Source organism: Podarcis filfolensis (genome assembly GCF_964270895.1).
Source record: "Podarcis filfolensis genome assembly, chromosome: 6".
Taxonomy (NCBI): domain Eukaryota; kingdom Metazoa; phylum Chordata; class Lepidosauria; order Squamata; family Lacertidae; genus Podarcis; species Podarcis filfolensis.
The window spans coordinates 65,932,663-65,948,554 of NC_139609.1; the positions used below are offsets into that span (position 1 = coordinate 65,932,663).

Sequence of the window (15,892 nt, forward strand, 5' to 3'; positions counted from 1 at the left end):
AGTATAGAGTGTATAACAACTGCAGATTCTCAGTGAAAGAGTGCAACACTCTCCATCAGCCATCTATCTCCAATGATCTGGGGTGGGATGCACTGCATGCAGTAGCATATTGTCTTCCTCCCCTCCCAATTCTTTCAGGAATATTTCTCCTACTGGGCTATGTTGAGTTGTTTCCTCTTCTAGGACAACACAAAGGATGGTCGGCAATGCAAAACATCATTGTTAACTTATAAACATCTCTAGGAGCTGCTCTTCCTGAAGGACCCCCAACTGAATGCTCTAGGGAGTAGAATACAAAGACCCAGGAGTCCTAATTTTGCAAGGGCTTCCTTCCATTACTGGGGATCAGATGACCCCAGTCACCAAGACCAAAGTTAGAAGAACTTTAGAGCCAACAAAGATATTGCATGTGGATATATATTACACCCCAATATTATTTTTAATTTTTAATAAAACAGCTTGGTGAAGAGTATTAAAAGAACTGGCAGATGTGATCTCAGAACCACTGGCAGTCATCTTTGAGAATTCCTGGAGAACAGGCGAAGTCCCGGCAGACTGGAGGAGGGCAAATGTTGTCCCTATTTTCAAAAAGGGGAAAAGAGAGGACCCAAATAATTACCGCCCAGTCACTCTGACATCAATACCAGGGAAGATTCTGGAGCAGATCATTAAGCAAACAGTCTGTGAGCACCTAGAAAGGAATGCTGTGATCACCAATAGTCAGCATGGATTTCTGAAAAATAAGTCATGTCAGACTAACCTGATCTCGTTTTTTGACAGAATTACAAGCCTGGTAGATGAAGGGAACGCAGTGGATGTAGCCTACCTTGATTTCAGCAAGGCATTTGACAAGGTGCCCCATGATATTCTTGTAAAGAAGCTGGTAAAATGCGGTCTTGACTATGCTACCACTCAGTGGATTTGTAACTGGCTGACTGACCGAACCCAAAGGGTGCTCATCAATGGTTCCTCTTCATCCTGGAGAAGAGTGACTAGTGGGGTGCCACAGGGTTCTGTCTTGGGCCCGGTCTTATTCAACATCTTTATCAACGACTTGGATGATGGACTCAAGGGCATCCTGATCAAATTTGCAGATGACACCAAACTGGGAGGGGTGGCTAACACCCCAGAGGACAGGATCACACTTCAAAACAACCTTGACAGATTAGAGAACTGGGCCAAAACAAACAAGATGAATTTTAACAGGGAGAAATGTAAAGTATTGCACTTGGGCAAAAAAAATGAGAGGCACAAATACAAGATGGGTGACACCTGGCTTGAGAGCAGTACATGTGAAAAGGATCTAGGAGTCTTGGTTGACCACAAACTTGACGTGAGCCAACAGTGTGACGCGGCAGCTAAAAAAGCCAATGCAATTCTGGGCTGCATCAATAGGAGTATAGCATCTAGATCAAGGGAAGGAATAGTGCCACTGTATTCTGCTCTGGTCAGACCTCACCTGGAGTACTGTGTCCAGTTCTGGGCACCACAGTTCAAGAAGGACACTGACAAACTGGAATGTGTCCAGAGGAGGGCAACCAAAATGGTCAAAGGCCTGGAAACGATGCCTTATGAGGAACGGCTAAGGGAGCTGGGCACGTTTAGCCTGGAGAAGAGGAGGTTAAGGGGTGATATGATAGCCATGTTCAAATATATAAAAGGATGTCACATAGAGGAGGGAGAAAGGTTGTTTTCTGCTGCTCCAGAGAAGTGGACACGGAGCAATGGATCCAAACGAAAAGAAAGAAGATTCCACCTAAACATTAGGAAGAACTTCCTGATAGTAAGAGCTGTTCGACAGTGGAATTTGCTGCCAAGGAGTGTGGTGGAGTCTCCTTCTTTGGAGCTCTTTAAGCAGAGGCTTGACAGCCATATGTCAGGAGTGCTCTGATGGTGTTTCCTTCTTGGCAGGGGGTTGGACTCGATGGCCCTTGTGGTCTCTTCCAACTCTATGATTCTATGATTCTATGATTCTATGAATGATCAGGAAAGGAAAACCAACTTTGGCAGGGGGCAGCAACACAAGGATGCTTAATCCTTTCCCTGCCAGCTCATTTTTCCACCACTAGCACTTTTACCCACACACAGCTCTAAACGCATGTTAGACCCACACCTTCTTCAAGAGACTAATAATTTTCTTGGTGCAACTTGTTTAAGGGAATTCAAAACGTCACTTAGGAATAGCGCCTGGTTAACATGCAGTACTGTCTCTTTTCCTCATTCACACAAAATACATAAGAGTTGAAAAGGAGACTTAATAAATACGCAAGAGGTGAAAAGAATCTTGACACTGTACCAGGGTAATTCACTCACAGGAGCAGTGAGGGGCAGAGGCATTGTACTATAAAAGGGAAGCTGTACCTAAACTTTAATTACGCTTTCACCTCTTGGTGCATGGGGAACAAGCTAAGCATGTTAAGGGTTCATTAATCTATACAGTGGTACCTCAGGTTACATCCGCTTCAGATTACAGACTCCACTAACCCAGAAATAGTACCTCGGGTTAAGAACTTTGCTTCAGGATGAGAACAGAAATCGTGCTCTGGCGGCACGGCAGCAGCAGGAGGCCTCATTAGCTAAAGTGGTGCTTCAGGTTAATAACAGTTTCAGGTTAAGAATGGACCTCCAGAACGAATTAAGTACTTAACCTGAGGTACCACTGTACTAACTAATAGTCTCAAAGAGCCATCTCAATAGCACTCCAGGCCTTCACCATAAGCCAAACCAACGAAAGGCGCCAGGAGAGCTCAATGACGCCTCATCCTCGTGGGTGATCCACCAGAGGGAATAAAAGTTTAACTTTATCTAAAAATATCATTCACTGTTTGTAAATAGACAGCCCATAAGAAACACCCTGTTTCACTCATTCCCAGCAAAGGTGTGGGCACAGGAAGAGTGACTCATCTGGGGCACTAAGTAGGGATAGAACTGGTTTCGGCTCTAATCCCAACGTTCCTCCCCCAGAATTCATCACCCATCAATTCCCCCTCCCCGTTCCGTCACACGCCTGACACTCTCTGCCCTTAGACCCACAGCCAGAGACGGCAGTAGATTCAACAGCCACAGAACCTCCCCCATCACATCATGACAGCAGAAAATGCCACAGAACTTCCCATGCAGGAAAGAGAAAGCAAATCTACAGCTTGACTTTTTCCTGCTGAACTTGTCCTGTGGAAATCAGTGAAGCGTGAGCACTTAGCTGTGCTCTTCAGTTTTCACTGATTTCAAAAGGCAGATTTTATAGTTTCTGGGCAGCATCCAACGTTTTTACCGCAAGGCCCCAGTTCTCTCCCTCTGGGCTCTTGCTTCCTCCACATTGTCCATCAGCTCACTGCTCTTTGGAAAGTATTCCAAAATTCCACAATGCGCTGTCTGTTGAATCCTTGTTAACTAAATGCAGGCTCCTCACAGGTGTCAGCAACTTTTAGCAGGGTTTGATGCAACTCCCTGGCAAGGCTCCTAATGCAGGCCTGCAGCAGGGTTTCTCCTAGGTCAAGGAAAAGAAGGGAGGCTGACTTGGGACCCTGGATTGTTCTTAAGGAGGCAGGGGATGGTTAAATCACTGTGCCTAGATACAGTAAATACAGGACACTATGCAGTATGTGACTGGGTTTAAGCTGTAACAGTTTGCTTTATACTTATTTACACTTACACAGAAAAATGGCAAATGGAGGAGAAAAGAGAATGACTGAAAAGCAGGATTTTTAAAAAAAATAGCGAAAAGTGGCTGGAACAAGAGAATATAGGAACCATCCCACTGTCTGGAAAGGTCACTCCCAGGTTCACAATGAAAAGCTATTTTTAAATGTTGACAGCCAACGAAGGGAGCGTTGCCCAGAGAGATCCAGTGAGAAATTTAAACTTTTCATGTAGTTGGGATTGGGTACAGGGGCACCCACCCCACCCCACCCCAACCCAAATGGAGGAAAGAAAGAAAGAAAGAAAGAAAGAAAGAAAGAAAGAAAGAAAGAAAGAAGAGGGAAGAGGAGGAAAGATAGCCCAATGAGAACTGAGCATGCTCAGTGGGCATGGAGTGCTGGGCAGAGGAAGGAGAGACCACCAGGCCAAGCGGGTGGAAAAGAGTGCCTGCAACTCTCTCCATTTCCTGCAACACCCATTAAGAACTAAGACAAACCCTCCCTCCAACAGTCACTGTGGGTTTTCCTGCTTTGTGCTTCTCCCTGCCTTTGCTCCTCTACTGACACAGTTATCTGGTTATAGCTCCAGTGTGGATATTCACATCTCCCTGAAGGTTTTAGTCAAACAATTATTATTATTAAAGCACCTGTATTTAAATGTTTATTTGATGCCTTAATAAAAACCTATTTTATTTTTTGATGGAAGCATGTTCTGGGTAACAGTGAGGAGTGCCCTTGTACCACAGATTACAAGTCACAGGAAGTAAGAGGTCCATTTTATTCTGCACTGGTCAGACTCCATCTGGAACACAGTGTCTAGTCTTGGGTGCTGCACTTTAAGAATGGTATAAACAAATGGGAACAGGGCCAGAGGACAGCAACAAAGATGCCCAGTGGTATGGAAAAGAAATCCTATGAAGGGACTGGGTACCTTTAGCCTGGAGGAGAGAAGACATGAAGGGAGGGAGACTCATAATAGTACTCTTCAACCTCTTGAAGAACTGACACACAAAACAGGGCAAAGACTTGTACTCTGCTGCCCAGAGAACAGGATTTCTTCCAATCACCTTAAGTTACAAGCAGATTTTGGTTTGATATCAGAAGAAACTTATTGAAGGTTACAGGATCTTGACAGTTACCTGGAGGGATGGTGAACTGTTCTTTACTGGAGGTCTTCAAGCCAAAGATGAACATCTGTTAAGGATGCTCCATTTCTGGATTTCCTGTGTTAAGCTTAGAGGGACTACAAGACCTCTTTCAACTCTGTGGTTCTATATGTGTTTTCGAATGACCTGTTTATTGAGTATTCACCCTGTTTACAAGGAGAATAGACAACCTTGGCTGTGTAATGAGCATTCATTCTGACTTATTTCTGGGGAGGAAAAATGACATTGTGTCAAAGGAAGAGTTATCTCACACTTTCCAGTGGACTTTACTGTTACTTTCCTTATCACAAACACTCTGATCTTTTTGGGGAAGTAGGCTTGTTGTACAAGAGTTCCAAGTCAGCTTTAATCCTAATTTACTGGCATGTGGTTGAATCCCACCTAACATAATGACAGTTTAGAAGCATGGTACAAGGACCAGCTAATTAGTAAACTGCACAGCTTGATAAGGAAATAGAAGGGAAGTGATTGATTGTCACAAGAGCCACCTAATCAGTGCTCTGCCATACAGCTGGTTTCTCTAGAAATAAATAGGAAGAACTTATTGCTCCTAAATCTGATTCAATTTGAAAGTTTGCACGTGTCCTAAAAGTGGAAAATGTGAGTCCACAACTGGATCACCTTTCAATGAAATTGCAAATAGGGTTGATGGCTCTCTCTGCTGTCACTGACAGCATTCTGTGACTACCACCACCAAAGGGGTGGGGGCTTTTTGCTGCACATATATTTTGAGATCCAGGAAAGTGACACCTGTTGAGCTCCTTCTGGTTGGCAAGAAACTTGTCAGATTAAAGGGGGAAAAACAAGTTGACAACCATAGATGATACAATGCTAAAAACAATTGGCCTCAATGTAACCAGAGAATAATTTTCAGTGTCCCAAAAGCAAGAGCACTTTATTATGCAATGTTTTCTGTTTCCTACTAGTAACCACTAGTCCCTGCCTCTTTGTACTGAGAAACTGCTTTCTCTTTCTCTCTGGATTTCAGCAGATGCTTCTTGCAAGGTCACAGTACTTCAAAAATGAGGAATGCTGCTTTTTTTTCAAAGCTCCCTCCTACACAATTATCTAAGTTTATCTGAGCCCTTTCCTCCATGGCACCTGGCTATCCTAGTCTGTGCGGAAATTTCTGTGCTTATCCGGGGACAGCTTCTGGTCCCTAGTCGAGGAAGTCTTGGTGAAGACCCTTGTAAAAGAGTTCTTAGTCTTAAGCAGAAAACTATGAGAAACCAACAGCTTGGATTGCAGACATTAATAATGAGGGGTGGGTCCTCCATGTCTGGCTTTCCTCTCACTCCGGAGGGAGCAGAACACGCAGACACACAAGCATATACAGCTCTCCCATCTACAAAGTAGATCACTGGCTCAGAGGCAGGAACAGCAAGCCTGACCTTTGCCTAGCTAGGTTTGGGGCTTGAGGGGCACCTGCTTGCGGAGGAAAAGAAACCGGTGCATCCTCAGCCTTGGCTTGCACATGGAATTCCAGCACTTGCTTAGCTTGAAGACAAAGCTCTAGTTCTCTTTGTCAAAAGGCCATGTGTCTCACAGGTAACCAAGGAGCCCCAACTGTGAGGCAGTTTCACAAGAGTGACAAGTGGTGAAAAGAATCGAGCCAAGCCATGGGTACTGGAGAAAGGCCAAAGCTCAATGGTAGAGTATCTGTTTTGCATGCAGGCGATCCCCTATTTGATCCCAAGCATTTCCACATAAAGCAGAGAGAGACTCAGTGCTTGAAACCCTGGAGAATTATGGCCAGTCAGTGTAGACTTAGATGGTCAGATGGTCTGACTAAGGCGGTTTCCTATGTTCCCATGAACCTCAGTTATTCAGGCACTACCCAAAGAAAAGAAAACAGTGCTTAATTCCCACTTCAATCCCATAGCAGGCAGGAAGTAGCACAATAAAGACTAAACTTTTATTGGTTTTATTGTGATTATTTGTATGGTTTTAAATAGATTTTATATACGTATATAGTTTTACTTCTAACAATGTTTAATTGTTTTTTCTATGTTTTTAACAGTTCTCATTTTTATATGTAAGCCTCCTTGAGTCCCATCAGGGAGAAAGGTGGGGTATAAATATAACAACAACAACCAGAATAATAATCTAAATGATAACAACTATTATTACTACTACTTTCACCTGCCCTTCACCAAAAAGATACAGGGCAGGTCACAGTAATGCAAAATACAATTTTTAAAAAACAAAACAGTTTTAAACAGATATGTGATACCAGTCAAATTATTTGCCTTTTGAGTGGAGGGTTTTTCCTGCAGAAACAGCCAGTATGGGGGACCTAATTCTGAGCAGGACTTGGGAGCGGGCTCTTCACCCTCTGCCACACCCTGGAGTCACAGATTACATCTGGAGCCCCACAAGTGCAATTTGCACAGAGAAAAATATCCCATTAGAGAGAAAGCTAAAACCCTGCCCCACCCACAGCCCACTGCAGGGTCCCCATCAGAATACCACACTAGACATTTCTACAAGAAAAATCCTGCACTCAGTGTAAAACCAAGTGATTAATGCCATGTGTAGTTTGGCCCCAAGACAGAAATGTCAATTCTAGAATACAGAAAAAAGCCAGTTTAAAAATGTGTTCCAGAGAAGGAAAATTCTACTAAATTTTTCTTATCCTGCTCCCCAGAAGTGTAAAGTTTGACTATTTAAAATAAAATAGAAAACAAAATGCAAACAGAAAATACGTTATTTCTAACAGCAGCAAAGGATCTAACTAACAGAGGTATCATTTCCCAGTCCCAGTTCACTCTGCTATGAGCCTCTTGGAAGAGGGAAAATCCTACCACACAGAGAGAAAGCTGGCTCTCTGCTGCTCCAAGCTGTGATATGAACAGGAATATAAAGCAATCCAGCTAGCTAGCTAACACCCTTTCCCTCCTGTCAGTAGGCCAGGGCAGATTCAGGCTCATACTTTGGCAAAGAGCCTAGAGATTTACAGTTGACACAAAACAGCAGAAAGGAAGCACTTCATTGAGACAACACAACCTCTTGGAATCTATATCGATACAAACTTGCAGGGCTGGGCTCTCCCAGGGGAACACACAACACAATAGGGTCTTATGGTACTGTGGAAGCATGTTACACAAGTCATCCTGCACAGCTTCTTCTGAGCATCATCCTTGCCCTCACATTCTAGGGTTACTGGCTCCTCCCAAGACAAGCTGCAAGGAACTTTCCAGAAAAGATCAAACTGATTTAAATCACATTTCCTATTCTGTAATCCATGTACTCTCCCTCCATACAAATATGAGCACTGTTTGGTTGCTACTATATCAATTAAAACATCTCAATGTGCAAATAAACACGGACTTTATACTAAGAGCAAAATCCAAAACCTTTCATCCCACAAACTATTCCTGCTAGGAGAGAAAGGAGCTACAGTTAGATGAGTAGATTTTTGTTTAGCTCTGTGTACACATATGCAAGGACACAAGGCAAGATCATGCACTTGAAGACTACCTGTCTGCAATGTTCTGCACACTTATATGGGAGTAAGACCCGCTTATTTCTGAATCGTAGTTGCAGGATCAAGAGATAAAAAGTGCACAGCACTTTCACTAGAAAGTGTTGGTAGTTAATGGGCAGAACACTGTCCATGCAACAGAACTTCATCTGGAGGGCCTCAGGTTCCCCAGCCCTGGTTTATGGAGTCTAAGGAGATCTTTCTGCTTTTCCCTCTAAGGAAATTATGCTAAAAGCAAATGTGAACTCATACTGGAGTGACTGTTTCTCACAGTTCAGCACAAGACGACAGCTGCACTGCACCAGCAAGGAAGGTCACAGAGCAAAAGTGATTTTGTCAGACTTTGGTCATCAATCCCCCTAAACAGATGTGGTGGAGTGCTTAACTCTACAGGCAAGAAGATGGACGTGGGGCGAAAGATGGGAGAAGGGAAATGGTATCCTAAAACTGGTATGCAAGAGGTGGGGTGAGGCGGTTGCCTAGGACGGTGGATCTGCCTGCACACCCACACAAATGCCTGCCTGCCGCACACCTCTTTTTAGTCCCTTGCTCACCGCAGACAGTGTGTGTGTGTGTGTGTGTGTGTGTGTGTGTGTGTGTGCAGCATTTTCGTTTTTGTCTAGGGCTGTCAAATGTCCTGGGCCAGCCCTGTGGCCAGATCCAACAACCTTATCATCCTAATCTTGCAAATGTGGTGAAAATAGAAGAATGTGTATAGAAGCCCAGGACATTTTGCTGCTGGAGGTGAATGACAAGATAACGCACATACAAACCCCAGTTCCATGTACAGCAGCTACCTGGGCTGATCTTCCAACAATCTTAACATTCAACACTTTGCAAACACAAAAATTAGAGACAGCCACTGCTTGCAGGTCTCCTTTCACAAGCACGCATAAAAGGTCGCTGATTCTGAATGCTGATTTCTCATATCACACTGGAATATCAAACCTTTTAAAAAACAAGATATCAGAGTCAAATGCTATCATAACACCATCATGAGTCACTTAAAGCCATCACAGCATCTAATTCCCAGTAAAACACATCTGTATGTCTAAGTAGGGGTTAATCTTGCCAATCCATGATGTGGCAGATCAGAGCAATCTGTCTCCGGACTGCCAAATCCTTAGGGAATTCGAAATGTAACAGTTTTGTGAGACTGATACCTCAAGCTAATGATGGAAGAAGAACCTCCATGATCCATAAAAATGGCCTGTTCTTTAAACCAGTCATCCCAGCACAGGTGCTGCAAACCTCAACTACAGCCACTCAACTGGAAAATTGCTCACGAATGGAAGGTGAGATCAAGTGGCTGTGCATATACATTTTGCAGAATAAGCAGCCTTGCCATTTTAAGTGTTCTCCACAGATGAACAAACCAGTTTTCCAATGAAAGAGATAAAGCAGCAATGCAGGCATCACCCACAACAGAAACATAATATTGCTAAAGCTACAAACAAATTGTGATTATGAAGGATGTTTCACAGGCTATTTCAAAAGGGCACACAAAGCCTGCCAGACTTGACCCAGGAAAACTAGCTTTGAATCTTCACTGTACTATGAACTCATAGACCCTCTCTTCAGTCTCAGTTCCCAAATGCAAAAGTACCAATAATTCTGTTCTACCTCTCAGCAAGGAGATAATTGTTTAAAATGATAAACTACTTTGTCCAATTATATTTTGATCCATTGTACATTTACAGAAGTAAGTCCCATTAATCAAATGGGACTTTATTCATTAAATTCAAATGATTCAATACCACCCTTCCATCATACCAAAATTCTAGGCAGTATCTGCAGCATAAAAAACACAATTAAACAGCAGATAAAATTTAAAAGAGACAACTTGCACAATTAAGTCAATAAAATCTATTAAAACATCTGAGTATTTATTTATTTTTAATTAGGGAGTGCTTTGCATTTAGAAACTAGCTTGGTAGCCAGAGGTGAGGTAAGAAGGAACTGGATGCAGGAATATGCATGGAATTGCATGCAGATGGGTGTGCAGGCTGGTGGAGGAGGCACAAAGTGCTTTGTCTCTCCCTATGTACCTAGAACAAAAGTGTAGTGGGTTACTGCAGGAGGGACAGCACTATCTCCATCCCCTTTGCCAGTCTGCAGCACGGTGGTATTTTTTTTTTAAAGGTTTTATAGACTAGCAACTTTTGTGGGTTTATTTACAAGTCTGGCTGCCAAAATGATAGCAGTGTTGGTGCCAGGTGATCCTCTTTGAAGAGTGCATTCCATAACTAGGTTGTCACTGCCAAGAAAGCCCTCTCCCTTATACATGGTATTTGCACCTCTGATGGAAGAGGAACATGGAAAAAGTAATCAGCAGATCTTAAAGAATGGGAAGTTGAAATGGGAATAAATAATGGCTTATTCCCAAGTAAATGCATATAGGCCTGCAATTTAGACAGCAAATAACCTTACCTGTTTCTGACATTGGTAATCTTCAAGAAGATGTACCACCACATCACCTCAAACCTTGTAATGGGTCAAAAATATATATAGAGAGAAAATCTGACTTTCCAAGCCAATCCAGTGCCAACAAAACAGGGAGTTCCCTCCATCTCCCCTATATTTCTTTTAACTGACAGGTGTACATATGAAAAGAAAGAAAAAATATTTCTGCATTTTTTGAAAGGGCAGAAAACTTTCACATCTTTTCCTGTAAAAAGCTCCCAAAACCAGGAAAAACCTCAGTACTTCCTCTGTTATTTGAAACCTCCACACAGCAAAACAATATATCTTTCCTACCAGCACAGTATTGAGAGTTGCAGTTGCTTGCATTTGTCTGCTCTTCACATTCATAACTGCAACCTAGTATCCAGGCTCACAGATACCCCCTCAGCAGGCTGAAGAATCTGACAACTCAATAAAAGTCCTGTCCCTTTTGACCCCTCAACCAGGCTGTTGCGGCATTATTCAAAACTCCTGATCCAACATTTTCCTTTTGTTTCTCTATTAGGAAAAGAGCCATTGTCATTCTCTCCTAAATATAATAAAAGGTCACAGGACACCATTACTCCATTTCCTGGTTTTGCTGTGAAACTGCTTCAAAACAGTGCAGGGAGGGGGGGGGGGAATCCACTGTTTAGACACTTTGACTCTCCTCCAACCCAAACCTTTTGAGTTTGCACAGATGTTAGAGCAAAGAGTGTTGGCTTCACCTTCACTCAGAAAGCTGTCACCTGCCTCCATTTAATACAGAGTGATAAATCTTCCTCAGAGGACACCAGCATTAGTATTTCAGAAAGGATTCTGGGGAATCTGAAAATCCCCTCTTTAAACATTTGTTCAGTAGACCATATGGCAATCTTGAACCACAAGAATAATAACATATATGGCATCCTAAAATGCTATAGTACTAGGGTTCAATATCAGGGTAGACTTGGGATACATTTTCCATTTTGGTAACCCCAGTAAGAAGAATTAGCAAAATATTCCTTTGACAACAACACTGTGGTGGTCAGTGACTTCTTATTAATTTGGGGCTAGATGCACAAGCAAAATTCCAAGTTCCCAACTATACTGGAAGGACAGAAGGCATTCCTGGAGAAATCAGTCAACTTTTTCCACCACCAACCTGCACTGACAGCAGAGCTCACTACTATGTTTGGGAGAGGTGTGCATGGGTGTAAGACCAGCATGGTACACATGTGAACTGTCAGGGCTCAAACACCACAAGCACATACAAATTCCCAAATAATCAGGGCACACATATGCCTTGCTAATTTAGGATAGTCAAAAGACTCATAGCAAAACATTTTCCTTTATAACACCCTATTTGGCTGCCTGAACTGGTAATACTTCAAAACTGAGCAATTACAATTAAGCTAATATAATAACTTATGAAGAAGGATCAGTCCAGCATCCTGTTTCTCACAGTGCCCAAAAAGAAGCCCACACAACATGACGGCAGTAGCCTTTTCTGGCCATTATTCTCCAGCAAGTGATATTCAAAGTCACAGGGTTTCCTGTCCTGGAGATATTAAACAGCCATAATGACAAGTGACCATTGCTACTCTTATCTTCCATTTATTTGTCGAATCCCCTCAGAAAGCATCCAGGCTGGTAGCCTTCACCACATCTTGTGACAGTAAATTCCATCGTTTATGCGCTGTGCAAATTAGAACTTCCTTTTGGTACTATCATTAACAAGTACTGTTATTATGTATAAAACACCAGTTACGCACCCTATTACACAGATTATTTAAGAGCAGCAAGGCAAACCAGCTTACAAAGGCATCCCAAGTATCTGCCAAGCAGCCACCAGCATTTTATCTGGGCATGTTTACGAACCCTGAAAATCGCTACCACTCTCTTTCTCTCTCTGAAACCCCGGCTTGCAGGGAAGGCACTCTGCACACGCTCAGGCGCCCTCCATTTATTCCTTCCCATGGCTCCTTAACACTCACGAGAGATTCCGCTTGTGAGGAAGGGTTCAGCTTAAGCCCTACCAAACAAACCAGACCCCCACAGAGAAGAAAACGCCTCTCTGTTTCCTGAGTGTCTAGTCCTCACGGCCTCTCCCAACGAGGGGAGGGAAGATCCCTTGGGACCGGGAGGGGAGCCGGCCCCAACCTTTCCTCAGGCAGGTCAGGTCCTCTCATTCTCCCGAGGCCTCGGTGTCCCAGAGGGGAGATAGGGAGGCAGGCAGCGGCGCCCAAAGCGGCTCTCCAAGGGAGCAATAACCCGGAGGGCGCCTCGCCAGCCAGCTCCAAGCCAAGGCAGGCGATACCTCCAAGGGGTCCCGAAGCAGAAAGCCCCCCACGTCACCCACTCACCAGCTCCCATGGCGGCAGCGGAGGCACCCGCGCTCCCCACCGGCCAACTGCACTCCGGGCTCCTCGGCTCGCTCGCAACTTTGCAAGCAGCCACCAGACGCGCTCTCCGGAGCTGGCACATTTGGCCAAGCCCCCATTGGCTAGTGCCTGCGTCGCTCTGCCCTCAAGCCCCGCCCCCGCCTCGCCTTATATGGACGCCCGCTTACTCTGCTTCTCTCTCCCCCCTCCCACCCCGCGGTACACGTGGGCGCCGCTGGCCCTGCCGCGCTGCCGAGGTGGGGGCTCGGATCATTCTGGCGCGCTGCGCCCCTTTTTGCAGCGCCGCGCCCGCCCTCGTCTCCCCCGGGGATGGTGAATAAGGATGAGTCTCAGGCAGCAGAAAGACGAGCAGCCCCGTCGCGGGTAGGAAACGTCTGAAGCTTTACAGGCTTCTTGGCAGCGGGATGTCCGAGCCGGTCGAGCTTCCTTGACGGGGCGGCTTCACACAGTCCACATTCAACACGTGCACAGTGCAGTTTCTCTGCATCATGGAATGAGAGTACTGGTGCCTCAAGAGTCTTCAGAAAAACACTCGAAGGCTCAAGGTTATGATGAACTTTTTTCATCCATGAGGTGGCCGATAAAGCATTTTTTTTTAACCCTCAGGCTATATTCCAGTCTTGTTTTAAAAAACAACTACTAGGCTTTTCAACCACTGCCATGATAACTCATGAAAAAATATATGAACCCTACAGATAATTATGATGAATGAATGAATGAATCGATTCATTACGCTCACAGACCAGAAATACGGACGTAAAAAGCAACCGAGAATATGCAAATCTATATAGGTTAAATTTAAACTATTTTAGAGCACAGTAAATAATATGGATATAAAACAATTAAAATATGTAGGTTATGATGGCTCCCTAGAACATCTCGCTCAGGATGCACTTAAGCCATGTCTGTACTTCCAGGAAGAAATTTTTTGTTTGTTGCCAAAGCTGAAATTATCTGAGCAACGCTTCCACTGACACCACCTGGAATCTTGTTCCACACACCCACAAGCAAAACGCCCTGCAGACTCACCCACTGCACACTCATCCTCAGGTGCTGTAGTGGCACTATGCCCACCAACAGGCACCAGCCAGTTAGGCTCACGTGATCCACCCTGGGATGTGTAGCTGTGAGATAGGTAGGCTCTGCTAGGCTTAGCAAATACCTTTCCATGCTCCCTCTTGTTCCCATGGGAGAATCCATCAGGCGGGATAGAGGGCTCAGGAAAGGCAGAGAGGCCCATTTCACCCAGTGCTCAAGTCAGCAAATGGGAAAACCAATTAGAAGCAAATGGCAGCAAGCCGTTGTAATAACACACGGTTATTGTTTAAAGTAGTGGTTCCCAATTAGGGGTCCAAGGAACACACCCAGGGGGTCTGCACGTCATCCCCTGACACAGACTCACTTATCTTGTTAACTGCACCATGAAACCTTTCCACAGATCATCCAGCCTCTGCTGACAACCAGCGACTACTTGCTGGCAGGGGAAAAACTAAGTGAAAGAATTGCTGGATGGCAAGTGAACTGAGACTGGACACAAACCTCTAACACAGTTTCTTAAGGCTCTTGTGACTGGAGGGGAGAGGGGGGAAAGAGTGCAAACAGCTCACATGCTTATTTTAAAAAATGTAAGGGGTTCCTTCCCCTTGCTCTCTACTTTTTAACTGAAAATACAGTGGTACCTCGGGTTACATATGCTTCAGGTTACATACGCTTCAGGTTACAGACTCCGCTAACCCAGAAATAGTGCTTCAGGTTAAGAACTTTGCTTCAGGATGAGAACAGAAATCGTGCTCCAGCGGCGCGGCGGCAGCAGGAGGCCCCATTAGCTAAAGTGGTACTTCAGGTTAAGAACAGTTTCAGGTTAAGAATGGACCTCCGGAATGAATTAAGTACTTAACCCGAGGTACCACTGTAACTTCCAATTTCTTTCAACAGCTATCAAGCTTTGAGGACCCTCCCACTGCTTGTAGGTAGGGTTTTCAGTGAATCTTGCCTTATGAGTTTGGGATTCATGACTCATCTTGGAAGCCCAACACAGGAATTAGCTTAGCAAATTGGCACTATGATTAGCACAACAGCTCACCCTCTGATGATGTAGTTTAGTGCTAGGGATGGGCGATACTTTCTTTTCAACACCGTGATATATCAGCAGCTAAATACCAGTTTTCTTGTTTTTTGTGGGAAGATATGTGGCTACATTTGGGGGTGGAAGGAAACAGATGTATGGCAGAATCCTAATAAATTAAAAAGTTGGTTGTTCCTATTGGGTAATCAGCAAGAATAAAAACCTCACTCCAAATATGTACAGTACTGTATTTAACTAATTAATCTCCTTAAGCCAGGAATGAAACTTGGGCACAGGAGGACTAAATAAATAAATAACTTTATTATTATTATTATTATTATTATTATTATTATTATTATTACTTCTACTACTTCTACTATTACCAACATTACAAAATTCCAGCTGTTTTCTACTCAGTCTTCACCAATACTTTATCAAGCCCTGACCAAGCCTTCACCTATGTCTTAAAGGTGCAAGATCCCTCAGTTAGCAAAACCATATGCTGCAAAACTTTGCATCTCAGATTACAAGTAAGGAATAGCATGTCTGAATACTATTGAAATCCCCAGAGTGGCTGGGGAAACCCAGCCAAATGGGCAGGGTATAAATAATAAATTTTTGTTATTATACTCTCATATAAAAAGCCTTCTGCATCCAGAACACTTGCAAGTTAGGGACACAATTGCTTTTCTTTTATTCAGTTGTAGTGGAGC

At 43.9% G+C, this 15,892-nt stretch overlaps 1 protein-coding gene across 2 annotated transcripts in view; it reads right to left on the reverse strand.

Annotated features, from left to right (window-relative positions):
- DENND2C (DENN domain containing 2C) overlaps positions 1-13,183 on the reverse strand; it is a 58,105-nt gene extending 44,922 nt beyond the window's left edge. Inside the window, exon 1 of one of the 2 annotated variants that reach the window (XR_014549012.1) lies at positions 13,076-13,177. The gene's annotated coding sequence lies outside the window, so the exon portion shown is untranslated. Of the gene's footprint in view, positions 1-13,075 lie in introns of both variants that reach the window. The other variant, XM_083617361.1, reaches the window with a different exon arrangement.
- Between the last annotated feature and the right edge of the window lie 2,709 nt (positions 13,184-15,892).